Source organism: Camelus bactrianus, chromosome 15, assembly GCF_048773025.1.
Source record: "Camelus bactrianus isolate YW-2024 breed Bactrian camel chromosome 15, ASM4877302v1, whole genome shotgun sequence".
Taxonomy (NCBI): Eukaryota; Metazoa; Chordata; class Mammalia; order Artiodactyla; family Camelidae; genus Camelus; species Camelus bactrianus.
The window spans coordinates 13,832,475-13,854,321 of record NC_133553.1 but is presented as its reverse complement, the minus strand read 5'-3'; the positions used below and the strand labels follow the sequence as shown (position 1 = coordinate 13,854,321).

The window sequence follows — 21,847 nt, the reverse complement described above, 5'->3', positions numbered from 1 at the left end:
CTGCGAGACCCACGCACAGGACCTCTGGCGGGACAGAACCCGGTCCCGGGGCTGGGAAGTGGCCGAGGGGACTAACTGCAAAGGAGAGGAGGATATGGGGAGTGTCTTGATCACCGTGGCGACTCCATGATTATACTTGTCAGAACTGATAAAACCACACAATTTCTTCTGCCTGCACAGGAGCCCTGACATCCAGCATCAGGAGGGCCTGCTCCACCTGGGGGTCCATGTCGGGAGGTGGCTGCATCCCCGACCGCTTCACCCCCAGTCCTCCCTCCCTCCCTCCTTCCACACATCTCCTCCTCTGACTCTGGCCCTCCCGTCCTCCCTCCTACAGGACCCTGAGATCCAGGATGGTCTCCCCAACTCAAGATCCTTCATCACAGCAGCAAACACTGCTGTGCTGTGTACAGTAATGTAGTCACCGGTTCCGGGGTTGGGACATGGGTGCGTCCACCAACACACACCTGAATCCGGCCTCGCCACCCTTCCTCAGGCCGTCTGCACAGGACCAGCAGCTTCAAAGCCCCTCTCCTCCAGGCTCCCGTAGGATGCCCAGGCCCTTCGTACTGAGTGTCCACCCGTGTTCTGCCCACAGCACTGTCCCCACTCAGACATGCCTTCCCGGCCAGGCAGGTTTACTCTCCCGGGAGACAGAGACCGTGTTTTCTACAGCTTGTGCACTTTCTGAAGCATCTGGTGCAGTTTTAAGTAAATAATCAACATTTCAAAGGGAACCCTCCTACACTGCTGGTGGGAACGCATTTCAGTGCAGCCACTAGGGAGAAAAGTATAGCGAGTCCTCAAAAAGCTAAAAATAGACATATGCTATGATACAGAAGTCCCACTCCTGGGCATGTATCTGGAGGGAACTCTAATTCAAAAAGACACATGTGCCCCAATGTTCATAGCAGCACTATTTCCAATAGCCAAGACATGGAAACAGCCTAAATGTCCATCAGATGACTGGGTAAAGAAGTTGAGGTATTTATACAATGGAATACTACTCAGCCATAAAAATGATAAAATAATGCCATTTGCAGCAACATGGATGGGCCTGGAGATCATCATTCTAAGTGAAGTAAGCCAGAAAGAGAAAGAAAAATACCAAGTAATATCACTCACGTGTGGAATCTAAAAGAAGAAAAAAGAAGACACTAATGAACTTATCTATAAAACAGATACAGACTCCAGACATAGTAAACAAACTTACGGTTACCCGGGGAAGCAGGGTGGGAAGGGATAAATTTAGGAGTTCAAGATTTGCAAATATTAACTACTATATATAACAAAGATAAACAACAAGGTCCTTCTGTACAGCACAGGGAACTATATTCAATATCTTGTACTATCGCGTAATGAAAAAGACTATGGAAACGAATATATGTATGTACACAGATGACTGGAAGTGTGCTGTACACCAGAAATTGACACACTATAAATTGACTGTACTTTAATTTAAAAAAATCAACATTTCAAAAATTTGTGTCAGAAAAATGATTTGTTAAAGATACATATAATTATATATAATACATAATATAATATAAAATAACATAATACATCATAAGGTAATATAAAGCAATATTTCAATTTTAATTGAATGCTATTAGTGAGAGAAAAGCTATTGTATTTGAGGAATATTCTGTAAAATTTAGCCCTCAGTTATTCACTTGGAAAATGCGAAGCATTTATTGGCTTTTCTAACATGTTCTATGTTTCAGGAATGCCAAGGACATTTTCTTTAAACAACACAGTCTGTGCTTCAATTAGAACAGTGCTACATTTTGTCTTCTCTACTAAAGGAACGAATCATCTATTTAAGCAAGAAACAAGCCCTACTTGCTAATGAAGCAGTCTTCCCTGAATCTTCCACAGAATTACCGATCGTCTTCAAGGATCTGCGGGCTATTTAAACAGATCTCAGCACCAGGTACCAGCCTGGCAAGTGGATTTCTTCTCCCTGAGCCTGAGCCGTCCGGGCATCACCCTCTGCATTTATCTTGCCTCCTTCCTTTTAACTAACCCTGGGGGTCTCAGTCACAGCATTCACCAAATGCCAGCCTCTCTGCGGAAAGCTCTCATCATTTTAATTCACATTATCTGTTACTGAGTCCAGGCCAGCTCACCGATAAGACAGGCACCTTCACAACCATTAAAACAGAAACCTGATTCCATGTGAGATTTTCTCTTGTTCAAAGGGTAAGGAGGTTACTTTGGTTCCTCTCTCCAAAATAAAGCCTAGAGCCTGGGGAGAAGAGTGGCTGGGAGGTCCCAGGAGATCCCCTGGTGTCAGATCCCAGGAGATCCCCTGAACTCAGATCCCAGGAGATCCCCTGGTGTCAGATCCCAGGAGATCCCCTGAACTCAGATCCCAGGAGATTCCCTGAACTCAGATCCCAGGAGATCCCTGATGTCAGACCCCAGGCAGTCCCTGGCTATGCTCAGGACTAGGAGGGTGGCCTGGGGACACCATTCTGCCCACGGCCGTGTCCTCGCCCTGTCCCCCATCCTCCAGCCGGGGTGTGAAAGGAAATATGAATTGGCAAATACGAAATTCTCTTGGCTCAATCTCTGTCTCTCTCAGAAAGTTACACATGTTTACAGTTATCTGCAGGAAAATACAGCCATATTAATTTTCGTAGCTCTAACTTATGCATACGTAACACACCACCACACACACTGGAAATGATGGAAACAAACAAGAAGCACCCCTTCTCTGATCTTTTCTCAGCTTCGCTTCTCAAAAACAGAGCCAACAGGCTGGGTCTTTTTCTCTGCTCTGTCCTCCACCTGCAACGCTGTGAGAGCCCTCACCCACCTCAGTGTTCATAATGCTTGTGAGAAAATCAAGGTGAGCTGTTTTGAGGTTCCCGACGAAGCAGCAACATTCACGCCAATTCAGGAAAGGCTCCCTCGGGACATGGTGGAGGGTGTCGGGTCCTGCACAGGGCAGGGGTCCCCATGGATGCGTGGGAACCAGCGTTGCCAAGACATCACCACAGACGCCATCTCCGCCTGACGTTCTTAGGGACCAGTTCACTGGCGGTCAGCTTCTCTCATAAAGACAGTCATCCTGTGGATGTGCGCTGGGGTACACTGCAAAGTGGCCTCGCGTGGTGGAGTGAGCCCTCTGGGGGCTCCCTGCGGGACCAGCGCAGCGGGCAGGTGGGTGTGGCGTTACAGCACTGCCCCCAAATTCCACTTGGGAGTCTGGCTTTCCCGTTTCTGAGAAAAGGCCAACTGAGAGGAAGACAAAGCCACATCCATCAGCCAACACAAACCGTTCTATTTGGAGGGAGGAAATACCTCAATTACGGAAGTTGCTCCAGCGTGGAATGCCTTCCCACCACCTTCTCCGTTTGCCGAAAAGAAAAAAAAAGAAAAGCAACTAGTCTTTCCATCTGATGGAAGCAGGCACGTGCGTGCCGGCAGACCTTCCTTCCTGGAATCTGACATGTATTAACTGAGGAAAAGGCAATTACTCTACAGGGGCTGGAGTTTCTTCAGGGAAGATTTTTTTTTCTCTTTAAAAACCAGATTGTGTCTAAGAATGAATGTGATTTATATACACTTGGTTCTCTGACAACACTTGATGATTGGATTTTGTATCTCCACAAACTGAAGTGACTGCTCTCAGGGAAAAAAATGAACAAAAATTTCCTGGGAACAGAAACAACACGTAAGGCACTCATGGCCAGAAAGTCTCTCCCAGCAAACTGCGTGGCTTCTAGCCTCTCTTTTCTGCTACTGAAGACAACTCCGTAAAAGGAGCAAACAGGCCCATGTCAACCCTCGTTCAGTTGTGACAGTACCATCCCCTTCCTTCTACAATAAAATAAGCACTGGACTTGCAGGCTCCAGATCTGGGCTCAGGAACTGGAAACTGGATGCTTTGTCTCCTGTCAAGCGACACCGTAGTTTGCGATGTTCTGTTACTATGACCTCACCTGTGACCACGTGAGCCACTGTCCTCTCCCTCCCTTGCTCAGGGCCATCCTGCATCCTTGGACCAGGCTCTGCCCTCCTAACTGCCTGGTGTGTCGGGACGCCCACAATGGGATGCCCAGGGCGGCATGCCCTGCAGGTGCAAGCACAGAGCGAGGAGCCTGGAAGAGCCAGAGACGCGGGGGACCGCGTCCTGTGTCCGTCAGTGTCTCTACATCGGGACGGAACTGGCAGAAGCAGCAGGGCCTCAGGCTCCTTGGCGACCCCCAGGTTCTTCTCAGTCCTCCACCCTTGGGGCTCCTGCACTGGGCACGTCAGGGGTCACAGTGGTCTCAGCAAGTCACCTTCCTGGGCTCAGCAAACCAAGTGAGAATCTGGGCACATCCTCCACCCCCCTCTTCTCGTGATGCTCCCCACATCGTGGCCGGCTCGTCGGAGGAGGCGGTCAGCTCCCCTGCGTTCTGCTCGAGTCTCTGGGGAGAAAGCCTCGGGTGTGGAATCCTCCCAGCTCTGTCCTGGGGGACCGGTTACCAGTGCTGCATCCAGGCCGAGTGACCAAATCACAGTCCCCGGGGCTGAGCAGGGGCAGCACAGGGGGCACCAAGAGAACAGTAAGGCTGCAGCCTGCTCAGAACAAGCCAGGCGCCTGCATGGAGGAAGCGCCCCCCTCCCTGAAATGTGAGAATCAAAACGAAACGCTTGAACTGCTGCTTTTCCTATAGACCGTGTTTAGGGGAGGAGCGTCCCAACTGGAAGAGGCTTCCGACTGGAATGGCGCTTCGTACTTCACTACGCCTCACGTCTCCCCCCGCCAAGGGCCCAGGGCCGGAGGCAACCTGGGTGAGTGGACACCAGCGTGCGAGTGGGGCTGCCCCGTCAGGCAGCACCCAGCGAGGGGCACAGCTCTGAGATGCCGGTTCTTCTTGCAGAAAAGTGAGGAAATGACAGGTGACCCTTGGACCACGCCGGGTCGGACACCCACCGTCCGCACAGCCGGAGCTCTGGGCATAACTCACTGGCGCCCCTGCACGGGGCTCCCATCCTCGGACTCAGGGGTGTGCAGACGGTGGGCTGCAGCAGCGCCCCTGCAGACCCCGTCCCCACCCCGGGCCGGTGGGCCCGCTGGTCCCAGCCTCACTGCTCAAGGGCAACTGCAACTCCATTAACTGGTGAGTAACGCTAAGCCTTACTCTATATTAAAACAAACATCTATAATGAAGTAGACTGTAACTTTTATGAGAATTTAAAAAATAAAACTCAAGGACAGGAGGCGACTGGGGCACTAATTAGAGCCTTGGAGGTGCCCCGCCCACATGGGGGGAGCCCTGTTCAATGCTGGAGAGGCTGGAATTCAGGCAAAGACGGCTGTTCACCCAGGAGATGAGCCCCAGGACAAGCCTGGGGATGTGTGTGTGTGCACATGTGTGTGTGTGTGTGCGTGTACCCATGTGCATCTGTGTGCCTGTGTCCATGTAGGCATGTGTGTGCATGTGTGTGCACATGTGTGCATGTGTGTGACCTGTACCTGCATGTCTTGTGCGTGCAGAAATGTGTGTGCATGCAGGTGTGTACATGTGTGTGCCTGTCTACATGCAGGTGTGTGTGCACGTAGGCATGTATGTGTGATTATGTACATGCAGACATGTGCACGTTTGTACACGTGTGTGTGCATGCCCGTGTGCAGGTGTACGTGTATGTGTGCGCGTGTGTGCATGTCCATGCCTTGTACACATAGGTGTGTGCACATGCATGTCCGTGGCCCTGGCGGGTAGGAGAAGTGGGCAGGAAGAAAGGAGAACCGGACAAGGAACCAGACAGCAATGGCGAGTGTCTGTCCTGGGCCAGCCTGTCCCGCGGTGCTGCAGGGACTCCAGCAGAGCAGTGGCTTTGTCCAGTAACTTGCCCAGGCCGGGCACACTGCCCGGGTGGATGCAGACACCATGGGGGTAAAAGCCAGGCTGCAGGAGGCGGGGCAGTGAAGCAGCGTCTGAGAAGCAGCACAGAGGTGCTTGGAACTGCAGCCCGGAAGCCACCAGCTCTCACCTTGGAAGCCGCAGGTAAAGTAAGGAGAAAGCAGCCTGCTTTCTACAACTGCACAGTCTTCAGTACACCTGCGGGGGCAGGGGAGGGACGCGGATCCGGTGCGTGACCCACCGCCCTTCAGCACCTCATCCGTTAACGCCTTTCAAGAAAAACTAAAACTGTTTTCTTTGTGACGTCAAACACTAAAATCAGGTGCCATTACCTGCCTTTATTTTTATGTGTTAAAAATAAAAACACCAGGTCGACCCATGTATTACACTTGCATCCGTGAGCTCAGGGGCCCAAGCTTCCGATAAACATCCTGGTAAAGCAGGCGAGGAACCAAGCTGTCGGGTTACCTCAGACTGAAATACGAAACAGGACGGAAGTGCGGGCCTTACCCTCCAGAACTTGCTGCCTTCTCTGTTTGGGCGGAGCCGTCACGGCCCCAGAGCACCATGTTCCCTCAAGGTGACACCTCTCGCCCAGGTCTCACAGACAGAAGGCCTTCCCCGGGTGACTCGCCGTCAGGCGTTTACCGCGAACTCACCCTCTCTCACCTGTGCGCCTGCAGAGGCCCCGGGACGGAGCTGTAGCTGGAAACTTGGTCGCGCGTTAAACACACAACCCTCGGCTAGATGGGGAGTGTGAGTAAGATGTGACTCCAAGGAGAGAGGAGCTTAATCGGATTGTTGTGGGTTGGAGACAGGTTGTAATTCAAACATGCGAGTCCACGGAGGTCACACCTGCTGCGACCAGAGCTGCGCATTATCAAACGACCCAACTCCCGAAGGATTTCTTCCACTAGAAATTCTGAACGATGACAAATCTACTCAATTGGTATGACACTTTCGTAAACTTACTTAACCGAGTGTAAGTGAAACCAGACGCCTGCCTCCTCTGTGCATTTCCGTGACGACCTGGGGAAGAGGCGGCAGCACTCTGGGCACTCAGCGAGTTAGGAAGGCAGAACACGACGCTGAGGGTTAGAAGGCCTGTGAGTGGCCAGCAGCTGCTGAGAGGAGCCCACACGTCTGCATAGCAGAGGGACTGACTCGTTCCTGCTCCTGCGGTTTGAGAAAGGGAAGTGCCCTTTAAAGGGAGAGCAGAAAAAGATCACAGGCCACCGTGCAGTTTTCCTAAAGCCACGTTTGGGGAAGATGTTCCTGAGCACGAGCCCGGTGGGTGCGCCCCGGCACCGCTCAGCCCCCCAGACTCAGCTGACGGCAGAGACGTCCTGTTCCATCCACATGCGCGAGGACGCGGGGACGCGGGAGGCCGGGGGGGCCGGGGGTCGGTGGGACAGGCTGGGGAGGAGGCGCCCCCATCCTCAGGCCCCGGGAGACCCTCCCCACTCCGCCTCCTGAGTTGTTGCAGCGTCTGTGCTGAGTCTGCACCTTCTTTAATCGGTTACCCTGCTGAACTCACCACCGTCCCAGCAGAGCAGCCAGCCTGTCTAACACTCGGGAACGTCGCCAACCAGCAATGAAACCACTGGCAGCCTGAAGTCTACACCACTGGCAGCATCTACACCACAGGAATCTGCTCACACTGCAGACCAGGCCCTTCCCTGCCTTGCCCCGCCCACAGGGGGCCAGTGACCGCTGATCACCAGAGTCAGGGTGCCAGTTTGAACTACATCTCAGTGGCTTCTAGGTGACTGAGGTCACTCAAGCGAACCCTCACGCCTGGCACAGAGCGGCCAGCTCTCCGTGTGCCCCATGAACACACCGCCTTACAAACACCCACGGGTCAAAATGTCAAAATTGAAAAGTCTTTTTCCAATGACTTGTAGGTCATGTGAGCGCCACTGACGGCAGGAAGCTTTGCTCAGTCACAAGCAGGGTGTAAGTGTCAGATGACAGACGTGCCTCTTAACATCTGATGGGTGGAAAATGACAGAAAAGGCCTGGAGGATCCCAGTAAGGATAGATTTCTCCTCCCACCAAAGATAACTGCCAAGCCTCACGCTGGAGACTCCTGAAACCAAAGACAAAGAGAAATCCCAGAAGGCATCTGAAGGAAAAAAAGCTTACATACAGATGAACAAAAGTAAGCAGATTTTAAGCAAATCAGAAGATGCTTTTAAATTACTGAGAAGAAAACAAAAATCTAAGTGAAAACTTTCAACCCAGAATTCTATGCTCAGCAAAAATACCTTTCAAATACGCAGGCAAGATAATATAAAGACGTTCTCAGGCAAAACAAAAGCTGAAGAGGATTTAATGGCAACCGCCCAGCCCTGCAAGAACTGGTAAAGGATGTGCCTCGGGCAGGCGGACAGTGGCCCGGAGAGAAATCTGAACTTACACGGAGGGATGAGGACTGACGAAAGGGAGGAAGAGGAGGTTCTGTGTTTCTTTTACTTGCTGTGAAAACTATGGATCATGTAATCAAATATAGAAATAATAAATTGTGTGGTTCCCAAAAATACAGAAGCAAAATTCATGGGAACTGCAGCAGGAAGGAGGTGAGAAGTGCGTGGGAACTCGCGAGACCCCTGCCCTGCTCCTGAGGGCACAGCCCCACGTGAGGCGGACACTGACGGGTGAGACACGCATTGTCGACCTGCGCAAACAGCGCAGGATGAGAAAGCAGCATAATACTTAGTAGCTCAGGGACGGGGTAAAATAAAAGCATGAGACACTCAGAAAGCAAGCAAGAAAACTTGGGCAAAGAACAGTGTATAGATGGGGTGAGTGGAAGGTTGGCAAGATGATAAATGTAAACCAAATCACATGAACAACTATGTAAAATACCTAAACACCCCCAAAAAAGCAGAGAGTATCAGACTGAACAAGAATAATACCAGATTCCACTTACATCTCTGCAGGGGGCCCACTTTAAGTATGACAAGTGGACTTCATTTTATAATTTTCATTTAACGTAATGAAAAAATTGGAAAATGTACGTCAGACAAATAATACTGAAAGCTGGAGTATATTTATTAATATCAAAAAAGTAGACTTCAGAATGAGAAATATTTCCAGGGGTGAATGACAACAAGCAGACAGAAGCAGCAGCAGCTGCGACCTGCACGTCAGGCCACTGCACCTGCCGGGCGTTTGCAAAGCCCTCGGCAAGCAGCAGCAGAGTGCGCCTTTCCTCAAGCGCACACGGAGCGCTCGCTACTAGACCGTAACACGAGCTCTATAAATATGAAGGGGGGACAAAAGTAGAGCCCCACTCACAACAGAATCAAAGTAAAAATAAGTACCTAGAAATTCTCAAATATTTGAAGAGTAAACCCTGTCCTTCTTTATAAACCATGAGTCACTGAAAGAATCAAAAGGCAAATTAGAGGCTCTTTGGGCTGCAGGCACGTGTGCTGAGCGTCCCCAGGACCTGTCGTCGGGAGCGCCTCCAGCAGCACCGCTGCCATCAGGCTCAGGGCGAAGTGCCTCCCCACAAGCAGGAAGGGTGCCCAGCTGGTCCCACGGAGACAGGCGCCGTCTGGGGAGCCCCCTGCTCACCCTCCAAGGGGGTCTTCGCGTGCTCGCTCCCAGCAAAGACACGCAGCCCTCAGGAGACCTTCCGGCATCCGGGGCAGTTAGAGCAGGGCGCGCAGGCGCCCTCTGCCTGGCACACCCCAGACTCCGCGGTGTCTGCAGAGGAGCCCAGGAACAGCAGCGGCTCTTGTCAGCCAAAGGAGGGCGGGGACGCTGTCAGGGCCAAACCCCAGGCGCCAGCAGACCTCTCAGGGAACAGGAGTCTCAGGCCTGCTCTGCTGACTCTCTTGCAAAACATAGAAACACGAAATGTGGGAAACACTTAAAATAGTGGTTACTTGGAAACGTGTAGTGTTAAAAGCTTCCAAGAGAAGGCAAGAACTCTCTCAAATAAACAATCTAAGATTCTACCTTTAGAACCAATAACTGATGAACGTCTTTAAAAGTGTGAAAATTGTCATTTTGTAATGAGAAGTTTTAGAATGCAGAATAAAATCTGTATCTAAAGGATGGCTTTTGCTAATAGGATACGTACTGAAAAAGAAGCCAGGAGGAAGCGGTGAAATGCCACGCCACCACCAGGTCACAGACTCTCATCTCTCAGGCTGTGCGACGCTCCACACCCTTCCACGCTGAGACAGTAATAAGATGTCACTGTCACTCAAAGGCCAAAACGTCAAAGAAGCGTATTTAGACCAGAGGAGGTAACAGAAAGGGCCAGAACCCCACCAAGGAGGGGCTGGAGAGGGGCTCCCGCGGCCACGTCCAGGCACTCGCCACGCAGGGCCTCGCGCCCTGCTCCAGCTCCAGCATCCTCACATGTCACCTAGGTCCTCTTCCAGCTCCCTGCAACCCACGAGACTTTCACAGCACACGGTGCTGACCCCGCAGCCCTGGGCCACCCCTGCTCTGCCTCTTGCCCTCCCAGGACCCATCCTCATTTCCCCCCAAACCTCCCCTCCTCCCTCCCACCTGTGAAAATGGAAAGGACAAATCTGAGAAAGCATTTTTATTCCACCCCAGTAAAAATGAGAGGGACCCAAAGGTCACAGTGAAATGTGAGAAAGGCAGAATGAAATAATTCCAATGCACAAAGCACCGAGCGTTCCAGAGCTCTGGGCTGGGCCTGCCCGCCTAGGGAGGAAAACCTACAAACCCGGGCACGTGACTCTGAGGCGCGGCCCGGCTCTGCGTGTCGTCCTGAGAGGGGAGCTCTTCAGTTCTGCCTCCTCTCCTTCTTCGCTACCGGCTTTTCCCTCTTCTGTTACTTAGTTTAATAAACCATGTTATATGTGTGCACATCAAATTAATAGTAAACTATAATGTCAACCAATTTAGAAATTAATTTTTTAAAATTTAACTAAATCTTACCCAAGATCGCACTTCCCACGTGTATTATTAGTTACTTTTGCCAGTTTCATTCAGGTGCTTAGAACAAATCTACTTCACATACAGAGAAAGGGCAGTTTATATGTATGTGAGTGAGCGTGTCTTCATTCATCTTCTGTTACCTTTTATTAGCAGTTTCAGAATTGGATTCTAATTTCTTAAATCTTAAAGAAACACAATGATTTTAGGTAAATATTATTCCAAAAGTCTAAGTGTCAATTAAGAATGTTTGACATTATAACTATATCAACATCAAAATATAAAAATACATATGTTTCATTTATATGACATCTTGAAAATTAAAATAAAATAATGTTTGTAAGCTCAATTTTTTTATATGTCTCCAGACTTTAAGCGAACCAGTTTCTTTCAAAACGCCACTGATTTTGATTACAAGAGGTTGTAGTTGTAAACCCCGATTCCCGCTGCATTGTAAATCCTAAGCACCAACTTAGATGAAACAGTCTTCGGAGTTTTTCTCTAACGCAGTTACAGGAAGTTCATCTGGATCAGCTTCAGTACAAAGTCACTGCTTAAAACATGCCACGTTTTACATGCAGATCTTGCATCCTGTATTTACCAGTTACCACTGTGAAGAAATACAGAGTAAAAGTCAAACAAAAATTACTTTATTTACTAGTAGCTATTAATACAGAATAATAAAGGAAAAATGCTCCTGAAAATTCTATTTTTTCCAAATTTATTAAACCATCTATTTTATAATTTGAAACTGAAATTTGAAAATGTTTATGTTTGAATTTGAAATTTTCAAGATCGAAATAAAGATAACTTAGAAATACAGTTCTGAGGGAAAAGGGAGACAAACCTGTTAAAGCTCAGTCTTCAGGAATTAATAGATAATCGTTACTCCAGAGAGACGAGCACCTGCCCCACTTTCCCCCGACGGGACAGGTGACCCACAGCGCAGCCCAGCTGCCCGTCCGCGGCCACACGGGCTCACACGGCAGCCTCCGGGCCCCAGTCCCCCGCGGCGCCGGCCCGGGGCCCCGCCACCGGGACTCGAGGACACGGGACACCAGGAGGGGGGCGCCAGCCGAGGCCGCGGGAAGGGAAGGGGGCCCCGACCCAGCCCAGCCGGCGGTGGGGTGCAGGAAACCTGCCGGCCGGGCCTGGAAGGAAGGCGCCGGCGGTGAGGAGCGTGGACCCCGCCCTGCCTGAGAGCAGAGGTCACGGGTGTGGAGAGAAGCTGTGGTCTGAACGTAAAGTGCCTCAGACTTTCTCTTGCCACGTTCGCTGGGACAAAGGGCGACGCCTGCGGAGCCATCCCGGTCCCGACGGAGCCCCAGAACACATAGATCGCCACATCCGCGCCGCGGCAGGCTCCTGTGTGACCGCCGGAGCCCCACCCTCCACGCCCACCTCGGAAGGTGCGGCCTGTTTAGTCCATAAAACACCCGGGCTCCAGAAGACGCCTGCCCTCCCTCGTGAGGGTGACCTGGGCGCCGGAGGCCCCCCCCCCTCCCCGCAGCCCTGCCCGCTCCCGGGGGTGGAGAGCCCTCCTCAGACCCGCCGCGGCCGGGGCCGCTCTCCGCTCGGGCGCGCAGGTGCAGCAGACACGCCGGGGGCGGACTGCACCCGCAGGAGCCTTCAGACCCGGCACGCGTGCGTGTTGCGCGTGCACGGAGTGTGTGGTGTGTGTGGGTGTGTGGGTGTGTGTGTGAACGCGCATTGCACGTGTGTCTGCGTGTGTGCAGACGTGGCTGTACCCGCGCCTGGCACGCGTGCCCAGGCCAGTCAAACCCGTCCTTCCGTCAGGACCCCCGCCGGCGGCACCTTCACCCCCGCCCTGAGTCCGCGGTGCCCACCTCCCCGCTGACTCAACCCCGCTCTCGCCCGGCCTCCCCCGGACCACTGACCCGGGTGGTCGCCCGGGCTCAGTGCCCTTCGTGAAGCTGTAACAACCTATTGGCTTAACACGTCCGTGATTCTCCCAGCAGCGTCTCTCTCCTCCCCTTAGACGCCCGTAACTATCTGCAGTCACGGTGTGTGTTCACTCTCTTCTGCAACCACACGGTGGTCACATCCAGCAGCCAGGGCAGTGACCACACGGGCAGCACGTCCCCCCCCACCCTCCCGCCTGTGCCACCTCCTGTCTGGACCCCTGTTCCGCCCCGTACTGTCACCTGGGTCCCCAACACGGCACACGGTACCTGGCAGGTGTTCAAACACCACTCCGCAGACATCATCACGGACGTGCACCTACGTATGAACCGTGTGCACGTTTACAACCACAAAGCACTCTTCCCAATGATGTCGGACTTCACCTTCATGAAGTCCCCACCCTTCGGGAAGGGCCTGGAGGCTGAGACGCAGGCCAGCCTGGCCAGCCCCTCCCCGTCCCCTACCCTGCAGGAGACAGTCACAGACGCTGGTGTCTGTCTCCTCATCACACAAACCAGACTGGACCTTCCATCAGGACGACAGGAGCCGGCGCTGCCCGGCGGGCCACACACCCCCAGAGGCACTGACCCGCCTCAGCATGGTCACCCCAGGTTTAGGGATGAGAAGGGACTCCATGCTTCCCAGGACCGGCTGAAAACTGAGGATAATTACAATGTGAAGAATCAAAGTGCTAGTGCCATTTGGCAAAGTAAAGTTATCTGAAGAAAATCATTACGGACACTATTCACCAGGACAGACGTGAGAACAGAATAAAGTATATTTTACCATTAATGGTTATGTTGATTTGTAAAACTGATATTAAACTCAGCTACTATGAAAGTATAAAGGCACAATTTTCTCAAATCCAAAACAGCTCATCATAAATACAAAATAAATCCTCAGTACAAGGGCCAGAAACGAACCTTCTCCTCACTCAGAGCACCACATACATTTACTTCAGGTAACATTTATTCACTCAGCTAGCCTGCCTGCACCAGCATTATGCACCCGCTGAGTAACTGACTCACCCAGCCTCGGGTCTCCTCCTGGAAGCAAGGGGACTCTCCCAGTCACTCATAAGCAGCATCACTGGCACAGCTGCAATCACGCCCTTTTGAAAGACAAGCACTGATCAGATTATCCATATATACACCTGTGGGAGGGCACGAAGCCCATAAAACACAGGGGCACCGAGCACCCAGCAAAGGGGTGAGAGCAGGGCTGTGCGGCCATCAGAGAGGCTGGGCTGCACAGTGACGAGGAATTAGCAGGGGGACAGTGCCGGTGGGTGGGCCCAGAGTGGGGCCCAACGTCCAGGGAGAGAACAGCAGAAGCAAAGGCCCCGGGGCAGCCACAGGGACACCAGCGTATCCGAAGTTCAAAAAAGTCATGATTCGGGTCATGACACCAGCTGGAGGGTGTCGCTGTCCTTCTCTGGCACATAAACACAGAGAGGACCAGGTTTCAGGCTAAGACTGAGTCGGTTTTAGAAACATTAACCCAACAGCCAAGCAGGCCTCACACGCAGGCACGGCACTGGGGGTCAGCGATGTAGGAGGGCGATTTGACCAGAGGAGGGAGAGGTTACCTGGAAACAGAATGCGGGAAGAGACCCTCCAGCAGAAGGGCTACACCCTTCCACTCTGAAAGGCACAGCCAGGGGCGGGGGAAGCGGCCAGCAGCCCCAGACTGCTGAGCGGTGAAGCCAGAGGCAGCAGGTCTGGGCCTGGGGACACAGCGGCCCAAGGGTCTCGGGTACAGAGGCGAAGATGGAGGTCAGCTGGGGACAGTGACCAGCAAGGGACAGCACCAGGGCCACCACACAGAGGAAAGGGTCGGGGAGACAGGCTCAGCCTCCTCTTCCAACTCCTCTGATTTGGAAAGAGAAGCTGGTCTCCTCTTTAAAAAGCACGCCGGGGACACGGGACTTAGTTTCTGGAGGGTTGCCATCCAAAGTGTCTGCAAACATTGCCAAATGTGACACTTATTTCCATGGAAAGTGTTGTAATTTCTGACGGTAATAACTGGCAGCTATGCCAGACTTTATAAACACAGATGATTCTACTGCACACTAGCTCCGTGGGCAAAAACGTTCTCACGTGGAACGTGGGTGCATCCACATGGCCACGTTTTTACCCGTGGTAACTCGTGGAACAGACAATGAAATACCTGCCTGCTAGAGCATTCGCATTCATCTAGAAATGGAGCGTGATTCTTACTATGATCTGTCACGTAAACCACTCTGATTACAGCATAAGCAGTTACAGAGGCTCCCTTTAGTCAATGCTTCAATGCAGTCACCCCTCACTGGGCAGGAGGGGGTCTGTCTTCCGAGGCTGGGGTCTAACTAAAAACAGCATTGAAATCAAAGCAGAGGAGCGCTCACCAGCACCGCGGCACTTACGGTGCTGGCCCTCCACATTTATATGGTCGTGTTTCCAGTACAATTTAGGGCCTCAAGGCAGCGATATGTGTCCAGATTGCAAATGAATTTTGGTGCCTATCAAAACTAAATAGAGGTGATGTCAAAATGTCAACAGTTTCGAGTCAGATTTACTCCCTCACAGGAAGTACGACTGGAAGTAAGAGGCCAGAGCCGGGCTGGTGCCAGCACACAGCCGGGGAGGACGCTGACGGCACTGCTGGGGGAACACGGGCTCCAAGGCGAGTCCACCTTGTGCCGACGCGTAGCTGACCATTTCCAACCGTTTCCAGCCGTGGCCTCTCAGAGTGGTCTCTAGACAAGTTAAAAGGCATGTTCACTTTTCTAAAATCTTACTTCTTTGCTTAATTAAAATACAGCTCACTGAGAACATTGACAGGACGTCACACTACAGCCTCGGCAGAAGACAAGCTGTTTCACCAATAATTTTATTGAAAAACCACATCATAATGTTCACCGCACTTTTTAACCCCACTGAAGACCAAGTGCAAGAGAAGGAGGGCTGGGGCGGGGGGAGCGGGGGGGGGGGCAGCGGGGCCGGGGGGGGGCAGCGTTGGGGAGACGCTGGTCACAAGAGCAGGGAGGGTCCTGCTGAGGCAGAAACGCCAGGGGCCAGCCGGCCTCCTGTGCCTCAGAGGAACTGCAGAGTGGCCTGGGGAAAAGTGACATCTAGTGTTGGCTGAAAACAACCCCAAATCTCTCCAAAATGACAATCTGAATGAAACACGCACTAAGCATCTGGACAGTAAGGAAGAAGAGCACATACCAGTTTAAATGCAAATACATTTTTTCCACGAAATTCTCATTCATTTTTCCTCCAAAAGCATTTTTCTTACCCTGCCTTGGTTTATCCCCAGAAACACACGCAGATTCTAATTAGCAAGTTTCTGAGGGTGTTGGAATCAGCTTCAGAATGACTTTAGAACCCAAACCACACAGTCAGCAGGTGAGGCCGTGAAGACAGGGGAATCCTGGCTCGTGGTCCAGGTGAGGCATCCAGTCCTGGACTGGGCCTGGCCATGACCACTCGAGTCCACCCGCCCTGGTGCATCTGCTCCGTGCAGGACACACGGGCCAGGAGGGTGGAGGGGACCTGGCGTGCCCGTGTTACTGGGTCTTCCTGAGGGGGCAGGTGAGCCAGGATATCACACTGCTTCCAAACTCTCTCACGGGGCTCGCCTCCCTCCACCCCAATTATACAGCAGCTCAGCGTCTCCACGTGTCACTCGTCCCTGGTGGCATGCACGTCACTCTGCCCTCCTGCCAGCTGCCTCGAAGTGTGTCTCCTGGGACGTCTTGGAAAATGGAACTAAAGTCGAAATTTAAAAAGCCGTATTTATATTTACATGTCTATACAGACGTGTCGATGTAAAAGGCCGTGGTTCTACCCATATTATTTGGTGAAACGAGGCAATTTTTACATCTGATATTTTCAATAAATAAGCATGCTTTTATAACTTGGATCTTGGTTTGTTTTTTTTTTAACATTTTTTATTGATTTATAATCATTTTACAATGTTGTGTCAAATTCCAGTGTTCAGCACAATTTTTCACTTATTCATGGACATATACACACTCATTGTCACATTTTTTTCTCTGTGAGTTATCGTAACATTTTGTGTATATTTCCCTGTGCTATACAGTGTAGTCTATTCTACAATTTTGAAATCCCAGTCTATCCCTTCCCACCCTCCACCCCCCTGGTAACCACAAGTCTGTATTCTCTGTCTGTGAGTCTATTTCTGTCCTTTATTTACGCTTTGTTTTTGTTTGTTTGTTTTTTGTTTTTTGTTTCTTAGATTCCACATATGAGCGATCTCATATGGTATTTTTCTTTCTCTTTCTGGCTTACTTCACTTAGAATGGCATTCTCCAGGAGCATCCATGTTGCTGCAAATGGCATTATGTTGTCGGTTTTTCTGGCTGAGTAGTATTCCATTGTATAAATATACCACCTCTTCTTTATCCAGTCACCTGTTGATGGACATTTAGGCTGTTTCCATGTTTTGGCTATTGTAAATAGTGCTGCTATGAACACTGGGGTGCAGGTGTCATCCTGAAGTAGATTTCCTTCTGGATACAAGCCCAGGAGTGGGATTCCTGGGTCATATGGTAAGTCTATTCCTAGTCTTTTGAGGAATCTCCATGCTGTTTTCCATAGTGGCTGCACCAAACTGCATTCCCACCAGCAGTGTAGGAGGGTTCCCCTTTCCCCACAGCCTCTCCAGCATTTGTCATTTGTGGATTTTTGAATGACGGCCATTCTGACTGGTGTGAGGTGATACCTCATTGTAGTTTTGATTTGCCTTTCTCTGATAATTAGTGATATTGAGCATTTTTTCATGTGCTTTTTGATCATTTGTATGTCTTCCTTGGAGAATTGCTTGTTTAGGTCTTCTGCCCATTTTTGGATTGGGTTGTTTATTTTTTTCTTATTGAGTCGTATGAGCTGCTTATATATTCTGGAGATCAAGCCTTTGTCGGTTTCACTTGCAAAAATTTTCTCCCATTCCGTAGGTTTTCTTCTTGTTTTATTTCTGGTTTCCTTTGCTGTGCAGAAGCTTGTAAGTTTCATTAGGTCCCATTTGTTTATTCTTGCTTTTATTTCTTCTAGGAGAAAATTTTTGAAATGTATGTCAGATAATGTTTTGCCTATGTTTTCCTCTAGGAGGTTTGTTGTATCTTGTCTTATGTTTAAGTCTTTAATCCATTTTGAGTTGATTTTTGTATATGGTGTAAGGGAGTGTTCTAGCTTCATTGCTTTACATGCTGCTGTCCAGTTTTCCCAACACCATTTGCTGAAGAGACTGTCTTTATTCCAATGTATATTCTTGCCTCCTTTGTCGAAGATGAGTTGACCAAAAGTTTGTGGGTTCATTTCTGGGCTCTCTATTCTGTTCCATTGGTCTATATGTCTGTTTTGGTACCAATACCGTGCTGTCTTGATGACTGTAGCTCTATAGTATTGTCTGAAGTCTGGGAGAGTTATTCCTCCAGCCTCTTTCTTTCTCTTCAGTAATGCTTTGGCAATTCTAGGTCTTTGATGGTTCCATATGAATTTTATTATGATTTTTTCTAGTTCTGTGAAATATGTCCTGGGTAATTGGATAGGGATTGCATTAAATCTGTAGATTGCCTTGGGCAGTGTGACCATTTTAACAATATTGATTCTTCCAATCCAAGAGCATGGAATGTCTTTCCATTTTTTAAAGTCTTCTTTAATTTCCTTCATCAATGGTTTATGGTTTTCTGTGTATAATTCTTTCACCTCCTTGGTTAGATTTATTCCCAGATATTTTATTACTTTGGGTGCTATTTTAAAGGGGATTGTTTCTTTACTTTCTTCTTCTGTTGATTTATCGTTAGTGAAAAGAAATGCAACTGATTTTTGAACGTTAATTTTGTAACCTGCTACCTTGCTGAATTCTTCAATCAGCTCTAGTAGCTTTTGTGTGGACCTTTTAGGGTTTTCTATAGATAGTAACATGTCATCAGCATATAATGGATCTTGTTAAACTGTTCATTAGGAAACATATCTCCTGGTCAAATCAGGGGATTCCCCATTTGAAAGATATGAATCTTGCTTTGGGGTCACGGACATCATCAAAAGTTCTACACCTGAGATCAGAGATGAGTCAGCAAGGACGAGGCGCATAACAGAAGTGTAAAGGCAACGGACAGCCTCCCCACGGGGTTCCTGCCTAACTCGTGCAGGGGTTCGCATCTCTCACCAGGTGAGTAAGTGCTTCCATTCCTAGACGCACATTCTAAACGGCCTGCCGTGGTCACACCTTCCTGTCCCCTGGCTCCTCGGAAGGACTCACACATGGCTGGCTCTCCCCTGCTTCCAGCCCCTCAGACTGAAGCAGTGTTGCTGATTAAAAACAGAAAATGTGTGTTCAGCACAAATCCACAGCAGTGTTTGAACCCAAAGCAGGGCACACTCAGCACACCATACTGGTGGTTCTCCAGCCTGGGTCCATGCGGGACACAGGGAGGGTCGGGGATAAGGGTGTGAATTGGCTCAACTCAGGAAGCGTGTGTAACAGAGAGCAGCTACTTAAAGCCAAGGAGGAAAAAGCAGCTCCAGCACTGAACAAGCGACATTCAAATTTGGCCAAATTCTGATTTAAACAAGCAGCCACAAAGAACACATTGTGTTTCTGACTTCAAAAAATGTTTACAACCAGAAATATAATGGGTTTAAACCAACTTGCTTTGTTGTCATCATTTTTCTAATTAGAAGCACTAAGTTCTCCTTCTTCACCGAAATGATTAAATAACTTTGTAAGTTCAATGATATTACAGATAGTTACTGATAAGAAAATCAGTAAATCTGCACGGTTGTCTAGTCTCCAATGATTCAAGTACAAACGAATGGCTGTTAAAGATTCACGGAGCAAAGGTGGACATGCCACTTTCCAGCAAACGTGCCAGCCATGACTGTGTGCGATGAACGGTCCTGTTTTAAAAAGACATGTGTAAACAGAACATTCAGCAAATTCATTTTAAATGAGCAGAACCTGAATCTTTCAGCAGGCTGGAGCACACGCAGAACGTGTCTTCTATTTGTGAAAGCAGAGGGACCCTCCTGCTCTTGCCTGCTCTGTCATAATGCTGACATCGGTTCCCTGCCAGTGCAAGTCACATAGGTCGCATCGGAGAACCCAGGCCCTTATTGTAAAGGGAGCACTAATTACATCCTCAGTAAATGGGATGGAGCCCCTTGTCTGAGCCCCGCATTCAGTGTCTTAAAGGAGCCAACACTTAGCAGCCTGGAGAGAACTTATTTCAGGACCTCAGGTGACATGCTTTTGAAAACCTGAAGTTATTGCCCATACCCCTCAGCTGGGTCAAGCATGCAGTATGATGAACCCACTTATTTGCTCCTCTATGTTCACCGCGGTTGTAAACAAGCCGGTTGTGGGACCACCGCAAGGAGACCTGCAGCTCCCACCCAGGGAGCATCGCTGTGAACTCAAGGCAGTGACGAAGCAGAGCGCCCCTGACTCCCAGCCGCTCTCCTCGCTCAAGCAACTCACTTCCAGTTATTCCAAGCCCATCTAGCGGTTTAATTTCCAGTAGCTGGAAAACTGCTCCATGACAAAGAATGTAAAACACTCAACACGGAACTTTACGTGAAATTTAATTTCAAGATTTCGCACTAATGTCCCAGAATGATATAGCTTGGTGGAAGAGGCAACTATCTCTATGTACATTTTTTTAAAAAGAAAAACATACAAGAATTACTGCCCTGGTTTAGAGGCATTCTGACATGAGAATTTATATAAGTCTTCAATCCACAGTCTGCTGAAACATTTGTCAGCCATCCTGAGAAGCACAGCTAAATACATGCCGGGTTTTTGGTCACTCCTGAGATCAGGGACTCTGCAGGGACAAACCCTACAGAAGGCGGTTACTGGGAGCACAGGGATTAGCCCATTAGCCCAGAGCCTCCGCGGCTCAGGATCCTTAAATTGTTTCCAGAACACTCGGTTATGCTGTGAGTGGCAACTCGAAGGTTTCCAGGAACTTTTCGTTTTCGTCTGAGCCACATTTCTGTTTTCCCCCAGCAGTTCAGTTATTTAAAAATAAGAGGGTGGAGGGGGAGTCTTTTGGGGTAGGGATAGAACAATTGTCACGCACAGGCTCTGTATTAAGTATTCGGTGCTGAGAGCTGAGCTGTCCCCTGAGTTGCTGGGCACTCGGCTAGGGCCCTCAGAATCGGGCAGAGGCCCCCAGGACCGAGCTGCGCCAGCGACCCCGACCCGCACCCATCCAGGGGCTCGCCTCCGCTCGACCCTGGGTTCCGAAGATGCACACAGGAAGATAGGAGGAGTGAATCCCCACTCCCCAGTTCTGGAAAACCTGGTTCCCACGGCCACAGAGCCCAAGCACCTGCCCAGCCAGCCTTCAAGACAGGGAGAAGGCAAAGCCCACAGTTTCCATCTGGGATACTGGGGTTGGGGGACTGAGTGGTCAGGGCGCGAGAGCCCACTGTGCCCGGGGTCCTGGCGCCCGTCAGCCTGCACGAGCCCCCGGGGAGACAGGGATGGGGACGCCGGAAGGAAGGGGGAGCCGGGTGAGGAGGGGGCGTCGGGAAGGAAGGCGGAGGCGCAGCGGGGAAGGGGGCAAGGGGTGAGGAGAGGGCGGGGGGAGGGAAAGGGGGCTCGGAGGGAAGGAGGGGGCGTGGGGGGAGAAAGGGACGCAGAGGGGAAGGCGGCGCGCGGAGGGAAGAAGGGGGCCGCGGGGGGAGGGGCCGAGAACGAACGGCTGCGGGGGGCCGGCACTCACCTGCGGGGCACCAGCAGGCGGCCGGGGCGCCCGCCGGGGGCGGCCGGGGGCGGGGCTCCCTCGGCGCTCATCGCCCCCAACTCGGCGGGGCCCGCACTCCGGGCCGTGGGGGCTCAGCGCCGGGGCCCCCCGCGAGCAGCCAAGGGCCCCGCGGGCGCCGCCTCCGCGCCGCTCTGAGCTCGGGCTCCCCTCTCAGCTCGGGCTCCGCGGGCGGCGGCGGGAGGGGCCGAGCGCCGAGCCCCGCCCACGAGCCCCGCCCCCGCCTGCCTCCGGAGAGGAGGGGTTGCCAAGGGGCGGGGACCGGCTGCGGGCGCGGGCGGGGCGCGGAGAGCGCGGGCGCGGATGGGCTCCCACCGGTGGGGTCGAGGCCCGGGCGCTCGGGGCCCAGCGGGAGGATGATAGG

At 51.1% G+C, this 21,847-nt stretch overlaps 1 long non-coding RNA gene across 1 annotated transcript; it reads right to left on the bottom strand.

Moving 5' to 3' along the window:
- Positions 1–10,412: 10,412 nt before the first annotated feature.
- On the bottom strand, positions 10,413–21,645 carry LOC141573390 (uncharacterized). Its single transcript, XR_012499082.1, has 3 exons — positions 21,445–21,645; positions 13,736–13,818; positions 10,413–11,394 (listed from the first exon to the last, which is right to left on the bottom strand). It is a non-coding gene; the product is annotated as an uncharacterized LOC141573390 (long non-coding RNA).
- Positions 21,646–21,847: the final 202 nt, after the last annotated feature.